The sequence below is a fragment of the Giraffa tippelskirchi genome, chromosome 5, assembly GCF_054371585.1.
Source record: "Giraffa tippelskirchi isolate mGirTip1 chromosome 5, T2T-mGirTip1v1.2.pri, whole genome shotgun sequence".
Taxonomy (NCBI): Eukaryota; Metazoa; Chordata; class Mammalia; order Artiodactyla; family Giraffidae; genus Giraffa; species Giraffa tippelskirchi.
The window spans coordinates 118,311,803-118,332,617 of record NC_137279.1 but is presented as its reverse complement, the minus strand read 5'-3'; the positions used below and the strand labels follow the sequence as shown (position 1 = coordinate 118,332,617).

Here is a 20,815-nt window from a genome sequence, read left to right as displayed (position 1 = left end):
TTCCTTGAGATATAAAATGAGACTTTTTTGTCATTTTTCTAATTTCTTAATATCTACATTTAACACAATGAACATATCTCTCAAAATTGCTTTTGCTTTTTACCATGCATTTTGATATGTTGCATTTCCATTTTCGTTTCAAGATAGTTATTTTTTAATTTACTTTTTTTTTGAATGATGATTGCTTTACAGAATTTTGTGTTGTCTGTCAAACCTCAACATGAATCAGCCATAGGTATACATATATCCCCTCCCTTTTGAACCTCCCTCCCATCTCCCACCCCTCTAGATTGATACAAAGCCCTTGTTTGAGTTTCCTGAGCAACACAGCAAATTCCCGTTGGCTATCTATTTTACATATAATAATGTAAGTTTCCATGTTACTATTTCCATACATCTCCCCTCTCGTTCCCTCTCCCTAAGTCCATAAGCCTAATTTCTATGTCTGTTTCTCCATTGCTGCCCTGGAAATAAATTCTTCAGTACCATTTTTCTATATTCCATATATAAGCATTAGAATATGATATTTATCTTTCTCTTTGTGATTCCCTTCATTCTGTATAATGGGTTCTAGGTTCATCCACCTCATCAGAACTGACTCAAATGTATTCATTTTTATGACTGAGTAATATTCCATTGTGTATATGTGCCACTTCTTTATCCATTCATCTGTCAACGGACATCTAGGTTGCTTCCATATTCTAGCTATTGTAATACTGCTGCAATGAACAATGGGATACATGTGTCTTTTTCATTTTGGTTTCCTCAGGGTATATGCCTAGGAGTGGGATTACTGGGTCATATGGTGGTTTTATTCCTACTTTTTTAAGGAATCTCCATACTGTTTTCCATAGTGGCTGTATCAATTTACATTCCCACCAACAGTGAAAGAGCATTCCCTTTTCTCCACATTCTCTCCAGCATTCATTGTTTATAGACTTTTTGATGATGACCATTCTGACTGGTGTGAGGTGATATCTCATTGTAGTTTTAATTTGCATTTCTCTAATAATGAGCGATGTTGAGCATCTTTTCATGTGTTTGTTAGCCATCTGTATGTCTTCTTTGGAGAAATGTCTCTTTAAGTCTTTTTCCCACTTTTTTTATTGAGTTGTTTGTTTTTCTGGCATTGAGTTGTGTGAGCTGCTTGTATATTTTGAAAATTAATCCTTTGGCAGTTGTTTAATTTGCTATTATTTTCTCCCATTCTGAGGGTTGTCTTTTCACCTTGCTTATAGTTTCTTTTGCTTTGCAAAAGCTTTTGAGTTGAATCGGGCCCCACCTGTTTACTTTTGTTTTTATTTCCATTACTCTAGGAGGTGGGTCATAGAGGATCTTGCTTTGATTTATTCATCGAGTATTCTGCATATGATTTCCTCTAGAGTTTTATACTTTCTGGTATTACATCTAGGTCTTTAATCCATTTCGAGTTTATCATTGTGTATGGTGTTAGGAAGTGTTCTAATTTCATTCTTGTACATGTAGCTGTCCGGTTTTCCCAGCACCATTTATTGAAGAGGTTGTCTTTGCCCCATTGTATAGTCTTGCCTCCTTTGTCAAAAATAAGGTACCCATAGGTGCATGGGTTTATTTCTGGACTTTTTATCTTGTTCCATTGGTCTATATTTCTGTTTTTGTGCCAGTACCATACTGTCTTGATGACTATATCTTTGTAGTATAATCTGAAGTCATGAAGGTTGATTCCTCCAACTCCATTCTTCTTTCTCAGGACTGCTTTGGCTATTCAGGGTCTTTTGTGTTTGCATATGAATTATGAGATTTTTTTTGTTCTAGTTCTGTAAAAAAATAATGCTATTGGTAATTTGATAGGGATCACCTTGAATCTGTAGATTGCATTTGGTAGTATACTCATTTTCACAATATTGATTCTTCCCACCCAGGAACATGGAATATCTCTCTGATCTGTTTATGTCATCTTTGATTTCTTTCATTAGTGTCTTATAATTTTCTGTGTACAGTTCTTTTGTCTTCTTAGGTAAGCTTATTCCTAGATATTTAATTCTTTTTGTTGCAATGGTGAATGGGATTGATCCATTAATTTCACTTTCTGATTTTTCATTGTTCAGTTCAGTTCAGTCGCTCAGTCATGTCTGACTGTTTATGACCCCATGAGCTGCAGCATGCCAGGCCTCCCTGTCCAACACCAACCCCGGAGCCCACCCAAACTCATGTCCATTGTATTTCCTAGCTATATAAGTCCCTTTTACATTTTTTGTAAAGCTGGTTTGGTGGTACTGATTTCTCTTTACTTTTGCTTGTCTGAAAAGCTTTTTATTTCTCCATCAATTTTGAATGAGATCCTTGCTGGGTACAGTAATCTTGGTTGTAGATTTTTCCCTTTCAATACTTTAAATATATCCTCCCATTCCCTTCTAGCCTACAGAGTTTCTGCTGAAAATCAGCTGTTAAGTATATGGGTTTTCCTTGTACATTACTTGCTGCTTCTTCCTTGCTGCTTTAAATATTCTTTCTTTGTGTTTAGTCTTTCTTAGTTTCATTAGTATATGTCTTGGCATGTTTCTCCTTGGGTTTATCCTGTATGGGATGCTTTGTGCCTCTTGGACTTGATTGACTATTTCCTTTTCCATGTTGGGGAAATTTTAAACTATAATCTCATCAAAAATTTTCTCATAACCTTTCTTTTTCTCTTCTTCTTCTGGGACCCCTGTAATTCTAATGTTGGTGTGTTTGATATGGTCCCAGAGATCTCTGAGACTGTCCTCAGTTCTTTTCATTCTTTTTACTTTATTCTGCTCTTCAGAAGTCATTTCCACCATTTTATCTTCCAGCTCACTGATTCGTTCTTCCGCTTCAGATATTCTGCTGTTGATTCCTTATAGAGTATTTTTAATTTCAGTAATTGTTTTGTTTCTGTATATTTATTCTTTAATTCTTCTAGGTCTTTGTTACTTAATTCATGCATTTTTTCCATTTTGTTTTCAAGGTTTTTGATCATATTTACTATCACTATTTTGAATTCTTTTTCAGGTAGTTTGCCTATTTCCTCTTCATTTATTTGGACTTCTGCATTTCTAGTTTGTCCTTCATTTGTGTAGTATTTCTCTGCCTTTTCATTATTTTTTTTTAACCTGTTGTTTGAAGTCCCCTTTTCAGGGGCTTCAAGGTTAAATTCTTTCTTCCTTTTGCTTTTTGCCCTCCTAAGGTTGGCCCAGTGGTTTGTGTAAGCTTCCTATAGGGTGACATTTGTACTGAGTTTTTGTTTGTTTTTCCTCTGATGAGCATGCCTGTGTGAGGTGGCAATCCTGTCTGCTAATGATTGGGTTTGTATTTTTGTTTTGTTTGTTGTTTAGAGGCATCTTTCACACGGTGTTGCTGGTGGTTGGGTGATGTCGGGTCTTGTATTCAAGTAGTTTCCTTTGTGTGAGTTCTCACTCTTTGGTACCCCCTAGGGTTAGTTCTCTGGCAGTCTTGGGTCTTGGAGTCAGTGCTCTCACTCCAAAGGCTCAGGGCTTGATCTTGGTCAGGAACAAAGATTCCACAAGTGGTTTGTTATGGCATTAAGTGAGATTAAAACAAATATCCAAAACCCCCAAACAAATGGCAGTTACAAAATCAGGGAAATAATAATTAAAATAATGGAATATACACATATACATATACACCCTTGAGCAAAGTGAATAAGGTCCAACAAAAATAAAGTACAGTAGATTGACCTGGTGAACAAATTAAATCAAAAATTACATTTACTACCTAAGAACAAAATTAACTAAAGCACAAAAATTATATTTACTACTTAAGAACAAAATTAACTAAAGCACAAAAATGGAAAACAAAACTAAACAAGGTGCCAAGTGAGGAATAAAGCAATCAAAACAAAACTAACAAATACATTGAGAAGAGAGGAAGGAAAGAAAAGAAAGGAAGAACAGATATGCAAGAGGTAGATGAAGAAGATTTATATACATTAAAGATTAACTGCAAGGGGAAAAGAACAGTATTAAAGGCAAACAAAGGATTAAATGTAGAAAAATATAATAGTTTTTTTTACAAAATTAAAAATATAAAAAAGAGAAAAGAAAAAAATGGAAGAAGAAAGAAAAAAGGGGAAAAAAGGAAAACTACAAAGAACTGCAAAAGCCCAATGTAGACACAGAGGTTTATAACAACAATAAAAAGTGTGACTGCATATTCACATATACATATACACCCATAAGCAAAATCAAAACAGTCCAACAATGTACAATAGATCAACCTGGTAAACAAAGGAAACCAAAAATTATACCTACCAGAACAAAACTAACTAAAATACAAACTGGAAAAGAAAACTAAAGCAAGACTGCAAGGGGCAAAAACAGTAGGAAAAGCAAACAAAGGAATAAATGTAGAAAAAATAATAATAGGTTTAAATAATTAAAAAAGAGAAGGAAATAAGGAAAACTCCACAGAACTGCAAAACCCCAACATAGAGGTAGAGGTTTATAACAACAACAACAAAAAATGTGATTGAGAAAAAAAAAAAAGCTCAAAAGCTTAATTAGATTTCATAATGCCAATAAAATCAACAACTACAACGTGGGGTGGGAGGAGAAAAAAATACAAAAGAATCTATCAAGCAAGTCAAAATATAAGAATAATAAATTTTTTTCTTGAGTCACTGCTGTCAGCTCAGATTCTAATCTGGCCCTACACCTATGTGATCTTGCCTCCAGTGTCCACAGCTATCAGAACTAGTGTGTTTTCTTTTGTGGGAGCTCTCAATGATCTTTTATATATTCCATAGACACAGAGTCTGCCTAGTTGATTGTGTGGATTTAATCTTCAGTTTGCACAGCTGCTGTGAAGGTTTTGGGTCTTCTTCCTTAGCCACACTGCTCCTGGGTTTCAATTGTGGTTTTATTTCCACCACTGCGTGTGGGTTGTCCACTGGAGTTTGCTCCTGAGGCTGCCCTGGAGGACTTGAGTTTGCCTTTGTGAGGGCCAGATGTGGAGGTGGTGCAACTGCTTGGGTCTCAGGGGTTCTGGCATCACCAGGTACTCAGGGGAGTTGGTGGCTAGGGCAGCAGGAAATATACTGCTCTAGAAGGATATGGCAGCCAGTATTGGCCAATATGCTCCAGTGTTCTTGCCTGGAGAATCCCCCTCCCTGACAGAGAAGCCTGGCAGGCCACAGTCTACAGGGTGGCAAAGAGTCGGACATGACTCAAGCAACCCTTCGTGCATAGACACAAGATTTTTTTTGCCTGTGACAGCTTTGCCCCAGTAAGAGTTGAGCATGAAGGTGGCACAGCTGCCTGGGTTGCAAGGACCTAGCAGCACCAAGTGTGCAGGAACATGGACTTCCTCCACCACAGGAGTTATGGCCCTGTCAGAGTCTTTTCTAAGCCCCTTGTAGCTGGCAATCAGAAGGCCTCTTTGGCCAGTCTTTCTCCATACCTCCGCCTGTTCAGGCACTTAGAGGGCTCCCTTGCCTGGGGTCCTTCTCTGTTGTTTGGCACATCAGGCACATAGAGGGGGCCCCCCTGACTGGGCTCCTACTCTGTGGATTAGCACATCAGGCATTTAAAGGAGCACTCTATGTGGGATCCTACTCTGTAGTTTGGCACATTAGTCACTTAAAGGAGCACCCTGGGTGGGGTCCTACCTTGTAGTTCAGTGCATCAGGTGTTTGATGGGCCAGCTTCTCTATTGTTCAGCTGCTGATGCTGGCGTGTGGGGACAGAGAGACTATTGTGATGGCTCCACTCCCTATGCATGACTCAGCAGTATTGCCTTGCTTTCATGGCTGCCTGGCTTTCTTCCACAGGCATTTCCCACCATGATCTCCTCCCTCCCATCTCCTCGATCAATCTCTCCTCAGTCAACAGCAGCCCTTGCCCTGGGATTGCTCCACAGTCCCCAAACTCCAACTCCCAACCACTGCACCTTCCAGGGGCCCCTTATCTTTGTCTGTGGTATATATGACTGTGGCAAGGACTGTCTGATTGTCATTGCATTTAGGCTGCCACAGATCAGCTGTTTCACTCTCAGCCTTAAACGTTTCTCCTCTGACTCAGACAGTTGCCCTGATGTGGAGTTCAGACCCCTGCTTTAATTCCCCCACCTGCCGAAGGCAGGTCCAGTCCTACTAACACTCCTGTTTTTCCCCCTAGTTCCTTTGTCCTACCGAGTTTTGGATGGTTCTGTATATTGTTTTCCTCTGCTCAGGTACTACTGTCCTCTCTCAGCTGGTGTTCTCCATGCACTTCTGTGTCTCAGGGTGTATTCCTGATGTATCCGTGGAGAGAGGTGTTCTCCAGGTCCACCTACTCTTCTGCCATCTTGTTCTTCTCCCAAGATAATTTTTAATTTTCCTTTTGATTTCTTCTTCTGTTCATTGGTTATTCAGAAATGTGTTGTTCAGCTTCCACATATTCGTAGACTTTACAGCTTTTCTCTTGTTGATTTCTAACTTCATACCACTCTGGTCATACAAAACAGTTGGTATGACTTCAGTCTTCTTAAATTTGCTAAAGTTTGTTTTACGTCCTATCATATGATCTATCCTGGAGATTCTGTGTTCACCTGAGAAGAATGTATTCTGCTACTATTGGGTGGAATGTTTTATAAATGTCTGTTTGGTCCATTTGTTCTAAAGTTTGGTTCAATCCATTGTTTTCCTTTTGATTTTCTGTCTGTATGACCTCTCCATTCCTCACAGTAGTATCTTAAAGTACCCTACTGTTGTACTGTTGTCATTTTCTATTTGCTCAATATATTTTAGTGCTCTGATGTTGAGTACAGGTATATTTGCAATTGTTATATGTTCTTGAAGTTTTGACCCCTTTGTCATTATATTATAACCTTCTTTGTCGCTTGTTCCCATTTTTGTCTCTAAGTCTATTTTGTCTTATATAAATATGGGTAACTTACTTGGAATATTTTCTTCTGTCCCTTCACTTTGAGCCTATGTATGTCTTTAGACCTGAAATAAGTCTCCTATAGGCAGCATATAGTTAGGTCTTGTTTTCCCCAGCCCACTCTGTGCCTTTTGATCCATGAATCTAATATCTTTACATTTAGAGTGATTATTGATATGAAAGGACTTACTACAGTCATCTTATTATTTGCTTCCTGCTTGTATTTTGTCTCTATTGTTTCTTTTCCCTCTGTTTCTACCTACCTTTGTAAATTGGTGGCTTTCCCTAGTGATTTTCTCAGTCCCCCTTTTTATGTTTTGTGTCTCTATTGTAGATTTTTGCTTTTTGGTTACCATGAAGCTTACATAAAACACCTCATGGGAATAAAACAGTTCTTTTTTTTATCCTGATAGCAACTTTTCTTTTCTCATATATAAATATTCCATCAGTTTACTCCTTTTATATTTTTGATGTCACAATTTTCCAATTTTCTTCTGTGCATTCATTACCAATTATACTAGCTATAGTTATTTTTAATGCTTTTTCATTCAACCTTTATACTATAATTAAATGGTTAACACACCTGTATATATAGTTTTCTAATTATGATCTTCTATTTTTCATTTTTACTCAAGTATTGCATATTTTCAGATGTCTTTATGTCACTAGTTGCATCTTTCCATTTCAACTTGAAGAGCTTTTTTAGCATTTCTTGTACATCAGGTCTAGTGACTTCAGCTTTTGTTTGTATAGGAAAGCCTTTCAGTTCAGTTCAGTCACTCAGTTGTATCCAACTCTTTGTGACCCCATGGACTGCAGCACACCAGACTTCCCTGTCCATCATCAACTCCCAGAGCTTGCTCACACTCATGTCCAATGAGTTGGTCATTTATTTCTCCTTTATATCTGAAGGATAACTTTGCCTGATAAAGTATTCTTAGTTGGCAATTTTTAATCTTTCAACATATTTAATATATCATGTCATTCCTTCCTGGCCTATAGAGTCTCTTGTGAGAAATCCACTGATAGTCTAATAGAGTTCATTTGTAGATCATGTTTCTTTTTTCTCTGGCTAAATTTAGGATTCTTTCTTATCATTGATTTTTTTTAACACTTTCATTGAAGTGTGTATTGGAAAGATTTCGGTATTGAGATAACAGGATGTTCTATTAGCTTCATGAACTTGTATGTCTAATTCTTTTCCCCAGTTTGAAAAGTTCTCAACTATTATTTTTCAAATAAATTCCCTGCCCCTTTTTACCTTTCTCTTCCATCTGGTACACCAATTATTCTTATATTTGTTTCTCTGATCAAATCCTTAGGGTTCATAGGGTTTCTTTATTTAAAAAAAAATCTTAGTTCTTCTAACTGGATCATTTCTAAATTCTTATCTTCCCAGTCACTTATTCTTTCTTTCATCTAATCCGTTCTGTTCCCTTTGCTTTCTAATGAGTTCTTTATTTCATTTATGGATTTATTCAGCTTCAGAATTTCTGTTTGGTTCCTAAAAATTCAACTTCTTTGGTAAACAGTTCCTTCTAGTCATTAATTTTGTTCCTGAGTTCATTGACTTTCCTTTCTGAGTCTTCTTATAGCTTATTGAATTTCTTCATAATAGCTACTTTGAATTCTTTATCAGATCTCAGTATTCTATGCTTTTGAGTTCAGTTCCTGGAAAATTATTATTTTCGCCTTGTGATACCATATTTCCTTGATTTTTCATGTTTGATAATATGCGCCTCTGCTTTCACAGTTGACGGAGCAAATACTTTTCTCAGTTAAGAATTGTTTACTTGGGCTGTTACAGCTCAACAGGCTGACAATTAGAAAGCTTTCTTTTGTTTTCCAAAAGGAGGCACTGTAGCTCAAGTTTTAGGTTTCTCCTGTAGACATTGGCTCTTGGGACTGTGCTTGGGAGTTTTTAAAAAGAGTTGGCATCAAAATGGGGGTAGGCTTGCTTAGGCTTAGCAATTGAGATTTTGGGGATGCCATAGCTTGATAGGGGGATCCTAGAGTTGGGGAATCCAAGGGTCCTGAAGCAGATAGTAGGAAACATGTTCCTTCAATGCCTTTATCTTATCTGCCCCTTTTCCTTTCCTCCCCTCCTTCCCATCATAGAAGTCACTCCACAGAACTCCAGATCTACTAGAGAGAAATGGGACCTTGCATGTGGTCAATTTATCACTCACCACTTTTGTTTTCCTCCTCCTCCTCTAACACAGAGGTAGCTACTTCCACTGCCAAAAGCCCAGTGTCATTTTAAGGGTCACCTTGGAGAGGAGAGCTGCCTCAGCAAGTTCTTCCTTCTCCTCTACCTCCATCCATGTCTCAATCCTGCTCCAGTGGCATGTTGGGTTCCCTCATCAAGATGGCTGCTGCTGCTGCTGCTGCTGCTAAGTCGCTTCAGTCATGTCCAACTCCTAGCGACCCCATGGAATGCAGCCTACCAGGCTCCTCCAGCCATGGGATTTTCCAGGCAAGAGTACTGGAGTGGGGTGCCATTGCCTTCTCCACATCAAGATGGCTGGACTTCCACAAATTCTCTGTCTCTTGTAAGGGTCCACCCGATTGTGTGTTCTCCAGGTTACACTTCTCCCAACTGGAGCAAATGAGAGCAGGGCAGACTCATCCATTCCCTTGGATCTGTAGCCCTCTTTGAGGCCCTATCTACCTACAGGAGGGTAGAAATCTCCTAAGTGTCCTGTATAAAAAATGCAGAGGACTTTTGTTTGGTTATGGATGTCCAATTAGTTATAAGTCAAATGGGAGAGGGAAAAAGGAACAATTCATACCACCATGATGCTGATGTCATGTCAGTTTTGCTCCTTTTTAGAGTGGTTATTTATCTAGTGTAAATGCTACTTGTCTTGTTCTTAGGTCTTATTTTCTACATCAATGAAATAAGATATATTATATTTAGATATTATATTTAGGTATATATAATATCTAAATATAATATATGGTTATTACTGAAAATCTAGAAACCACTGGACTAGTTTATTCCAATAGGCTCTCTCAATGTTAACATTCTCTGATCCTATGATTTATCCTTCCCTTGACTTCTTACATTCCAAGAGAAAGAAAATGTCATTTAAGAACATCTTATGAATCAAAGATCTTAAGGGAACTTAGTGGTTGTATCACTCAGGAGAGAGTAGGTTATACTGTAGTAACAAAGAACTAAAAATTCTCAGTGCCTTACAGTAGCAAAGTTTATCTCTCATGTTCATCTCAGATTAACAAGGGGATTCTTCATATTAGTCACTTTATAATCTGTCACAGAAAATCATCTTGACACATGTTTTACAATCATAGAAGCCTCAAAGTAAAACATTACTTCTGTTTGCATTTCATTGCCAAAGCAAATCGCGTGAGCACACCTGAATTCAATAGGACAGGGGTGTGTATTTCACCTGCAGGGAAGAGCACTGAATATTTATAAGCAACAAAATATTCTGTGGGTAAGTATGATACCAGGAATAAAAACTAACAGAAGTATTAATTTTATAGAGGATGAAAGGAAAAATAAGAAATTTTGGAATAACTCTTACTATTTCTGTAATCTTCTGAACATATTAACTAAACAGAAATTTCCATATTTTAAGATATTGTCACATATAATTTTTTGTTTGATTTTTTAGAACCACCCAGTGAGGGAGACTTAAAAAGACTGAATTGTGATAAAAACTCACTGCAGTGTTATTAATAGATCGCTTGGTTTTGGATTTCAGTGTCAACATTTACTAAAATCTGTTCATGGACAAACTGCATTATTCCGTTCCTTAGTGTCTCAGGTTCCTTCTTTAAAGACTGAGTATAATCATAATTCTATCCTGAATTTATATATCTGTGAGGAGTCAAAGTGATAATACATGGAAAAGGCACATAGTAACACTTGATACACATTGGTAGTTGTTATTTTTTGAAATTTTATATTTATCAACAGTACTATTCTCATTTTTCAAATGAAGGCCTAAATGCAATCTACAGATGTTAATGTTTTCTCTAAGCTTCACACAGTAAATGGCAAAGCTTGGATTCAAAATTAGATTTCCAGTTTAGAGATTTTGTTTACAGTCTACTCACACTTAACTAATTTGACACAATCATACTCTAATCTGTGTCTTTAAAGTTATTTTAGCAAAGAGTCCCCCCACCCCCACCCCCATGGATGGATATAAATGGATCAGGGAAAAAAAAGACTGATTGAGATTGGGAGAGGATATTGAGAATGAGAAAGGAAAACAATAGAAAGTAAGCAGCTGAAAAGGTATGGTGTAATGAGAAGAGGAGGCAGGGGAGCAAGCTGAGCTGGGGGAGGTACATCAGCAGTTTGTTCAGGAAGCAGGAGGGACAGTGGCCAAATCTGGTGTCATGTGGAGCTCAAAGTACACTTTTTGTACAAATTAGATTTGAAGAGTTTGAGCAGGATTGTAAGAGCACCTCTTGAAAAGAAGAGTATTTATAGGAAATCTATAAAATCCTGAATTCAGATTTTTTTTTTCTTAATTGAAAAGAAAACTAAACCAGAACCGTGTGATTTTGCTGTTTATAATTGGAAAGACTGAATTGTGGATTTGGGAGACCACTGACTTAGGGAAATTGATGTGGTAAGTTATTAAAATGGTTTTGAGTGTCATATAGTTTGCTCTTCCGTTTTTTTTCTCGAAATGAGTGATTTCTGTCATATGCTTTGATACGGTTCAGAGTTCAAAATCTATTTTAGACTTGTTGACAACTCAAGTTTCAGTATCCAGCAGCACAAAATGTACTCTGTGTTGAAATGCATCTGGGCTGTGGCTCAAAATATATCTCTCATTTCATGAGTGTGGTATGTAAACTTGATTGTCTTTACCTTCATTTCTCTAATCTTTACATGTGACTTATTATCCTGAGAATAAACCTTGTAGATAAGTCTAAGTAAACAGAACTTTTTTTCTTCTTAACATTAGATATGTTTTATTGAAACTTCAAATATAAATGCTCCCTAAAGAGTATTGCTTTGTTAAGATATTATCAAACATCCTATTTAAGCAGCAGCAGCAAGATATCTCATTTGGTAAATTATAGTAACCATTAGAGTTTTAAAATAAAAATAAATTTCCACTTTTTAGAACAATTCAGAAAATACGAGGTGTGGGCAACAGAGCAGTGATACTAGTATTACCGTGAATAGCTTCTCTGAGTAGAACCACTTTAGGAAGACTATAATAACAAGTAGACTATAATAACAATAGGAGTAGATATAACAACTATTTCAAGTTCTTATTTTTTTGTTTTGTTATTAATGCCAAAGATGTCAAGAATTTGCAGTGTTTACCTTCCAAGACGTAAATACCTGTTTTAATGTCTCTGCTCTGAAGTTTATAGCTCTTTAGATTAACTTAGATGAAAATTAAGATTACATGAGAAAACATATGACAATGGCTGATCCTTGGTAAAAGTTATTATATGTTTTCATATCTCCACCTATGCTCTGATACTAATAAAATCCCCCCCTGCAGGTTATCCTTTATTCTAATAATATTTTTAAATGCTTTGTGAAAAACGCTTGTTATTTAAAGGACAGTTCAGAGATAACTGATGAGGCAATGATGAGCAGTTTTTACAAAGCTAATATGTAGTCTGCCAGAACCTCTAAAGAGGTTTTAAAAAGAAAGAGCTAGAAAGAAAGAAAAAGAAAAGAAAATGGGGAAAAATTACAAGTGGAAAACATTCCTGGTTTCTTCTTATCACCATCTGTTCCTCTGAGGAGATATGCAAATACTCTGACATGTAGAAAATATTTGAGAATTTGGGAAGAGTGGAATGGAAAGACAATATTTAAGATGAAAAGTGAAAGTGGGATGAGAGCGTGAGTTTCTAGCAGTTGAATAGCACCAGAAGTAAAAATAACAATATAATAATAACATTACAGCAACCAAATATTGATACATTGAGCTTTTACTGTATCCATGCACTGGTATAACAGCTTTACATGTGTTAATCAATTTAATCATCATAACAGCTCTATGCGGTACATATTGCTTTTTTCTAGTTTATAGATAAATTTTAAGATCACACAGCTGATAAATGTCAAGGTCAGGATTTACACCATATTTTGTGTAATTCCTAAAGCCTCATTCTTAACCATTACATTTTAATATTTGAAACCTTGAGTCAAGTGTGAAGTTCAAATGATGCTCTTCTTCTCTCTCAACTCTTTATCACCATCAGTGCTATGTCATCCACTCTCTACTCAATCTTTCCTATTGTTTCTAATATTCATCTACATTCCATTAGTTTCTTGTCCTCTTTGCAAATTTTCCTTCCTTTCTTGTTATTGAAAACATTTATTTGGTAATTAAACTCCTCGCCCTACTTTGAAGGCAACTTTATATGTTCCCTCCTACCTGCCCCATCATATAGACTGCAAAGCTACAACATTGGATTCAACATCTGTATTGGTACCTTGTCAACTTTCAAGAGTCCAGATCTCCAGGTCTGATAATCCCACCAGAGTACATTGGCCTATACATGCTAGTTGCTTATAATGGCATTTGTTTTGATTGGTTGGTGTCTGTGCTAAATCAGTTGTTAAATGGTTTGTGCATCATTTCCGAAACTATCATTTCTTTGTTGAAAACTGCCAAATCTCTCTTCTTTCTTCATATCTAGTGTTTTTTATACAGTAAACTCAATATAGCCCATATTCACTCTTCAGGGTTCCTAAACCAAGTCTGCCTCTAGATTACACTGAATAATAATAGTGTTGTCATTGTTCTACTCACTAACTTTTAAATCATTGAGTCACTAACATTTAAATCATAGAGTCCTCTTTGATTCTTGCTTTTCTCTATTCCCCTACATTTGATTAGCTACCATTTTTGTAGAATTATCTCCACCAAATCTATTGTTGGGCTCCCCTGGTGGCCCTGACAATAAAGAATCTCCCTGCAATGTGGGAGACCCAGGTTTGATCCCTGGGTCAGAAGATCCCCCTGAGAAGGAAATGCCAACCCACTCCAGTATTTTGCCTGGAAAATTCTATGGTCAGAAGAGCCTAGCAGGCTATAGTCCATGGTGTCAAAGAGTCAACACGACTGAGCAACTAACACACACAAATCTATTGCCTCTCTCCCCTTTATATCAATTCATTATTGCTGAATAACAATAATAACTTACTATGTCTCAGATATCTCTGTTGACTAGTAGTTCTTTAAGTAGTTCTTCTACTGATTTAGCTATGAAACAATCATTCAACTACAGTTAACTGGTAGGTCAGCTCACATGATTGAAAAGGCTCAGGCCACTTAAATCTCTCCATGTGGTCTTCTATCCCAGTTATCACACCACAATTGTCTCAGATTTTCAAGAAGTGTGCAGATGACAATCAAACTTCTGACTGTGTTTGTATCTTGTTTGCTGATATCACTCTGGACAAAACAAGTTATAAACCAACTCCATAATCTATGTAGGAAGAGATTTCACAAAAATATGGATACTGGCAAATGTCATTCACTGGGTGGCACTTATTGGTACATAGTCTCCAATTTTTATTTTTACTGCTAAAATCCTAGTTCAGATTTTTCATCATTACTCTGTTTTACTACTGCATAATTTTCTGTCTTTGCCTGCCAGTTCTCTTTGCTTGCCAATCCATCTGCTATACTCCAGAAACTCTAATCATGTTACTTTCTGTTTTAAAAACAAGCAAAACCTTCTGTAGCTTCTCATAGTTTTCAGAAGAAAGTCTGCTTACTTCTCCCTGACTTTGCAAGACCCTCAATAAAATTATACTAAGTCCTATTGCTCCACCACTTCTAATTCAATGTTCTACAAAACTTTATTAATTTCTTGCTATTCTCTTTGCCCAATTCCTACAATTGATACACATTTTTTTTTCTTATTTAAAAACCATTTCACCTTATCTCTTTTCATTAAAATAAAACTGATTCTTCAGGGCAATTGTCAGTCAGTTCAGTTCAGTTGCTCAGTCACTTCTGACTCTTTGTGACCCCATGGACTGCAGCACACCAGGCCTCCCCTTCCACCAACTCCCAGAGCTTGCTCAAACTCATGTCCATCAAGTCAGTTTTGTCATCCAACCATCTCATCCTCTGTCATCCCTTTCTCCTACTGCCTTCAATCTTGCCCAGCATCAGGGTCTTTTCTAATGAGTCAGTTTTTTGCATCAAGTGGCCAAGTTGGAGTTTCAACTTCAGCATCAGTCCTTCCAATGAATATTCAGGACTGATTTCTTTCAGGATTGACTGGTTTGATCTCCTTGCAACCCAAGGGACTTCAAGAGCCTTCTACAACAACACAGTTCAAAAGCATCAATTCTTTGGGCAAACCACTTCAGCATTCTTCTGTTAAGAACCCCATGAACAGTATGATAAGGCAAGGCAATTTTACATTCCTCTATTCCTGTCAGTCACAAAGGATTTTCCTATTAATGAAATCCCAGAACACTTTACTCATAGGTCTCTTAAAATAATGATTATGTCTTTCATTTTATTATTATTTGTATTTGTGCGTGGACTTGCCCTTTCTCAGGCTTAATATGATAGAGGTGCTACAACAGTGCTGTCCAATAGAAATATAATGAAAACCACATATGTAATGTTAAAATTTTAGTAGCCATATTAAAAAAGGTACAAAGAAACTGGGGGATTTAATGTTAATAATAAATTTTATCTAGCCTAATTGGGCTTCCCTGGTGGCTCAGATGGTAAAGAATCCTCCTGTAATGGGGGGAGACCTGGGTTCAATCCCCGGGTTGGGAAGATCCTCTGGAGGAGGGCATAGCAACCCACTCCAGTATTCCTGCGTGGAGAATCCCCATGGACAGAGGAGCCTGGGGGCTATAGTCCATGGGGTCACAAAGAGTCAGACACAACTGAGTGACTAAGCACAGCACAGCACAATGTATCATAAAGTATCTCAACATGTAAACAACATACAAATTAGTTTTTACATTCTTTTTCATATTAACTCTTCAAAATCTGAAGTGTATTTTACATATATAACATGTTTCTGTTTCAGTTCAGTTCAGTCACTCAGCCATGTCCCATTCTTTGCAACCTCAAGGATTGCAGCACACGAGGCCTCCCTGTCTATCACCAACTCCTGGAGTTTACTCAAACTCATGTCCACTGAGTCAGTGATGCCATCCAACCATCTCATCCTCTGTTGTTCCCTTCTCCTCTCTCCTTCAATCTTTCCCAGCATCAGGGTCTTTTCAAATGAGTCAGCTCCTCGCATCAGGTGGCCAAAGTGTTGGAGTTTCAGCTTCAGCATCAGTCCTTCCAATGAACATGCAGGGCTGATTACCTTTAGGATGGACTGGTTGGATCTCCTTGCAGTCCAAGGGACTCTCAAGAGTCTTCTCCAACACCATAGTTCAAAAGCTTCAATTCTTTGGTGCTCAGCTTCCTTTGTAATCCAATTCTCACATCCATACATGACTACTGGAAAAACCGTAGCTTTGACTAGATGGAGCTTTGTTGGCAAAGTAATGTCTCTGCTTTTTAATATGCTGTCTAGGTTGCTCATAACTTTCCTTCCAAAGAGTAAGCGTCTTTTAATTTCATGGCTTCAGTCACCATCTGCAGTGTTTTTGGAGCACAAAATATAATGTCAGCCACTGTTTCCACTATTTCCCCATCTATTTGCCATGAAGGGATGGGACCAGATGCCGTGATCTTTGTCTTCTGAACATTGAGCTTTAAGCCAATTATTTCACTCCCCTCTCTCACTTTCATGAAGAGGCTCTTTGATTCTTCTTCACTTTCTGCCATAAGGGTGGTGTCATCTGCATATCTGAGGTTATTATTATTTCTCTCAGCAATCTTGATTCCAGCTTGTGCTTCATTCAGCCCAGCATTTCTCATAATGTACTCTGCATATAAGTTAAATAAGCAGAGTGACAATATAGAGCCTTGACATACTCCTTTTCCTGTTAGGAACCGGTCTGTTGTTCCATGTCCAGTTCTAACGCTGACCTGCATACAGATTTCTCAAGTGCAGGTCAGGTGGTCTGGTATTCCCATCTCTTTCAGAATTTTCCACAGTTTGTTTTGATTCACACTATCAAAGGCCTTGACATAGTCAATAAAGCAGAAATAGATGTTTTTCTGGAACTCTCTTGCTTTCTCGATGATCCAACAGATGTTGGCAATATGATCTCTAGTTCCTCTGCCTTTTCTAAATCCAGCTTGAACATCTGGAAGTTCACAATTCAACTATTGCTGAAACTTGGCTTGGAGAATTTTAAGCATTATTTTGCTAGCATGTGAGATGAGTGCAATTATGCAGTAGTTTGAGCATTCTTTGGCTTTGCCTTTCTTAGGGATTGGAATGAAAACTGACCTTTCCAGTCCTGTGGCTACTGCTAAGTTTTCTAAATTTGCTGGCATATTGAGTGCACCACTTTCACAGCATCATCTTTTAGGATTTGAAATAGCTCAACTGGAATTCCATCCACCTCCACTAGCTTTGTTTGCACTGATGCTTCCTAAGGCCCACTTGACTTCACATTCCAGGATGTCTGGCTCTAGGTTGGTGATCACACTATTGTGATTATTTGAGTCTTGAAGATCTTTTTTGTACAGTTCTTCTGTGTATTTTTGCCACTTCTTCTTAATATCTTCTGCTTCTGTTAGGTCCATACCATTTCTGTCCTTTATTGAGCCCATATTTGCATGAAATGTTACCTTGGTATCTTTTAACATTCTTAAAGAGAACTCTAGTCTTTCCCTTTCTATTGTTTTCCTCTATTTCTTTGTGCTGATCACTGAGGAAGGCTTTCTTATCTCTTCTTGCTATTCTTTGGAACTCTGCATTCAAATGGGACTATCTTTCCTTTTCTCCTTTGCTTTTTGCTTCTCTTCTTTTCACAGCTATTTGTAAAGCCTTCTCAGGCAGCCTTTTTGCTTTTTTTGCATTTCTTTTTCTTGGGGATGGTCTTGCTCCCTGTCTCCTGTACAGTGTCACGGACCTTCTTCTGTAGGTCATCAGGCACTGTATCAGATCTAGTCCCTTAAATCTATTTCTCACTTACACTGTATAATCATAAGGGATTTGATTTAGGTCATACCTCAGTGGTCTAGTGGTTTTCCCTACTGTCCTCAATTTAAGTCTGAATTTGGCAATAAGAAGCTCATAATCTGAGCCACGGTCAGCTCCCAGTCTTGTTTTTTCTGACTGTATAGAGCTTCTCCATCTTTAGCTGCAAAGAATATAATCAATCTGATTTCCTTGTGATGTCCATGTGTAGAGTCTTGTCTTGTGTTGTTGCAAGAGGGTGTTTGCTATGACCAGTGCATTTTCTTAGTCAAACTCTGTTAGCCTTTGCCCTGCTTCATTCTGTACTCCAAGGCCAAATTTGCCTGTTACTCCAGGTGTTTCTTGACTTCCTACCTTTCTATTCCAGCCCCCTATATCAAAAAGGATATCTTTCTTGGATATTAGTCCTAGAAGGTCTTGTAGGTCTTCATAGAACCATTCGACTTCAGCTTCTTCAGCATACTGGTCGAGGCATAGACTTGGATTACCGTGATATTGAATGGTTTGCCTTGGAAATGAACTGAGATCATTCTGTCATTTTTGAGACTGCATCCAAGTACTGCACTTAGGAGTCTTTTGTTGACTATGATGGCTACTCCGTTTCTTCTAATGGATTCTTGCCCACAGTAGTAGATATAATGGTCATCTGAGTTAAATTCACCCATCGCAGTCCATTTTAGTCCACTGATACCTAAAATTTCTACATTCACTCTTACCATCTCCTGTTTGATTACTTCCAATTTCCCTTGATTCATGGACCTAACATTCCAGGTTCCTATGCAATATTGCTCTTTACAGCATCAGACTTTACTTCCATCAGCAGTCACATCCACAACTGTGTGTTGTTTTTGCTTTGGCTTTGTCTCTTCATTCTTTCTGGAGTTACATCTCCACTAATCTCCAGTAGCATGTTGGGCACCTACCAACTGGGGAGTTCATCTTCCAGTGTCTATCTTTTTGCTTTTTCATACTGTTCATGGGGTTCTAAAGGCAGGAATACTGAAGTGGTTTGCCATTCCCTTCTCCAGTGGACCACGTTTTGTCAGAACTCTCCACCATGACCCGTCCCTCTTGGGTGGCCCTACACGGCATGGCTCATAGTTTGATTGAGTTAAACAAGGCTGTGGTCCATGTGATTAGATTGATTAGTTTTCTGTGATTGTGATTTTCAGTCTGTCTGCCCACTGATGGAGAAGGTTAAGAGGCTTATGAAAGCTTCCTGATGGGATAGACTGACTGAGGGAGATCATATTTCAAGGGTTTAATAGTGAAGTGTTCCTTGAGGCTACCATATTGGCCATTACAACTCAAAAATTCTATGAGAAACTTTGATGTAGTACAGAAAATGTTGACCTGTGTTAGGACGATTATCAAATTTCAACTTTGTAACTTATTATGTGAGTCTTAACAATGTATTCAGTCTCTCTGAGCCTTAGTTCCTTTATGTGTACAAAGTTTCTGCAATGATTAGAGTAGACTATATTATACAATTTCTGACATAGTGTTCATTTATTTTTAAAAAAAATCGATGTGGACATGACCCAAGCCACACCAATATCTTGCACAGTACCTGAATTTTAGAGTCTGTATGTTGCAACTATTTATTGATCACATAAGCCATTATGCTATTTGTTTTGCAAGGACCATTAACTATGACGTCTACCCTTAAAAAAATTTGTTCCAGAATGATGGCCATATAAATACTTACTTTTTACAGTATAAATCAAATATCATTTAATAATATCATATAAGTTAAAAAACTATCATAGAGAGCAGTCCTACCTATCAAGATAAGCTTCATAAAGATGCTTTATGCATCTGAAAGGCAGAATAGTTACTAGGTATTCAAGGTGATGGAAGGGAATTTGAAAGTACTTGAAAGTCATGAAGGAATAAAGTTGCTTGTAAAAGATGAAGGAATTTTAGTTTTTCAATGGATGGGTGTTAGGGACTGTGTTTGTGTTTCATTCCACCACAAAATTCAGATGTTGATAACCTACCTCTCAGTGGGATGATATTAGGCAATGACACCTTTGGGAAGTAATTATGTTAAGGTAAAGTCATGAAAGTGAAGCTTCCCTGATAGAATCAGAGTCCTTGTAAGAAGCAAAAAAGTGTAAAATTCTCAATGGTCTACACCATGTGAGGATACAAGAAGAAAATGGCCATCTGTGATCATGGAAGGGGGCTTTCACCAGACACTGGATTTCTGATATTTTGATCTTGGGTTTCCCAGACTCCACGAATGTGAGAAATAAACGTTTAATTATAAGCCATCCAGTCTATGGTATTCTTGTTACAGCAGCTTGAACTAAATAATAATTTTTTAAAAAATTTGGACATAGAGATTTTTCACAAAGTAGGTTGGAGCAAGGACTGAAGGAGAGCATTAGGATTCATAGAGTGCTCTTGGTATTTCCTCCACGAAGCTAGTACTTCTTCATTTTTCCTCATCTTAGTAAATGATGTCACCAAATACCCACTTCTTTAATTTTTCTCTTTCCCTTATTCCTGAGCTCTAATCTATCTATAAACGTATTGCCTTTTTACCTGTAAAATGTGTTCTGTCAATGCCCCAGTTCAAATCATTTACTTCTTTCCTAGACCACTGAAAAAGGCTACTGATATGTTTGCCTCCATTCTTATCTTCCTATAAGCCAATTTCTTCACAGCAGAGCAAGAATTATTTTTAAAAGTTAATCAGAATCTCTTAGGTCCCTTTTTTGGAGCCTCAGTGGCCCTCTCTTTCATTATATTCCATGATCTGGCCTATTTCTCTTGACCTCATCTTGTTTTCCTCTCCGCTTTGCCACCTGCTTTAGTTGCACTGACTTTTGTTTATCTTATTTTATCTTTTTAGTATCATTTGAGTATTCTTAGCTTTTTCC

General features: G+C 37.5%; 1 protein-coding gene across 3 annotated transcripts in view; it reads left to right on the top strand.

The window, feature by feature from the left end:
* LOC145507099 (alpha-amylase 2B-like) overlaps positions 1–20,815 on the top strand; it is a 60,617-nt gene that overhangs the window by 24,541 nt on the left and 15,261 nt on the right. The window contains exon 1 of one of the 3 annotated variants that reach the window (XM_081492924.1): positions 11,083–11,488. The exons of 1 other annotated variant lie outside the window; for it this stretch is intronic. The gene's annotated coding sequence lies outside the window, so the exon portion shown is untranslated. Of the gene's footprint in view, positions 1–11,082; positions 11,489–20,815 lie in introns of those variants that run through there. One more of the 3 variants, XM_081492926.1, reaches the window with a different exon arrangement.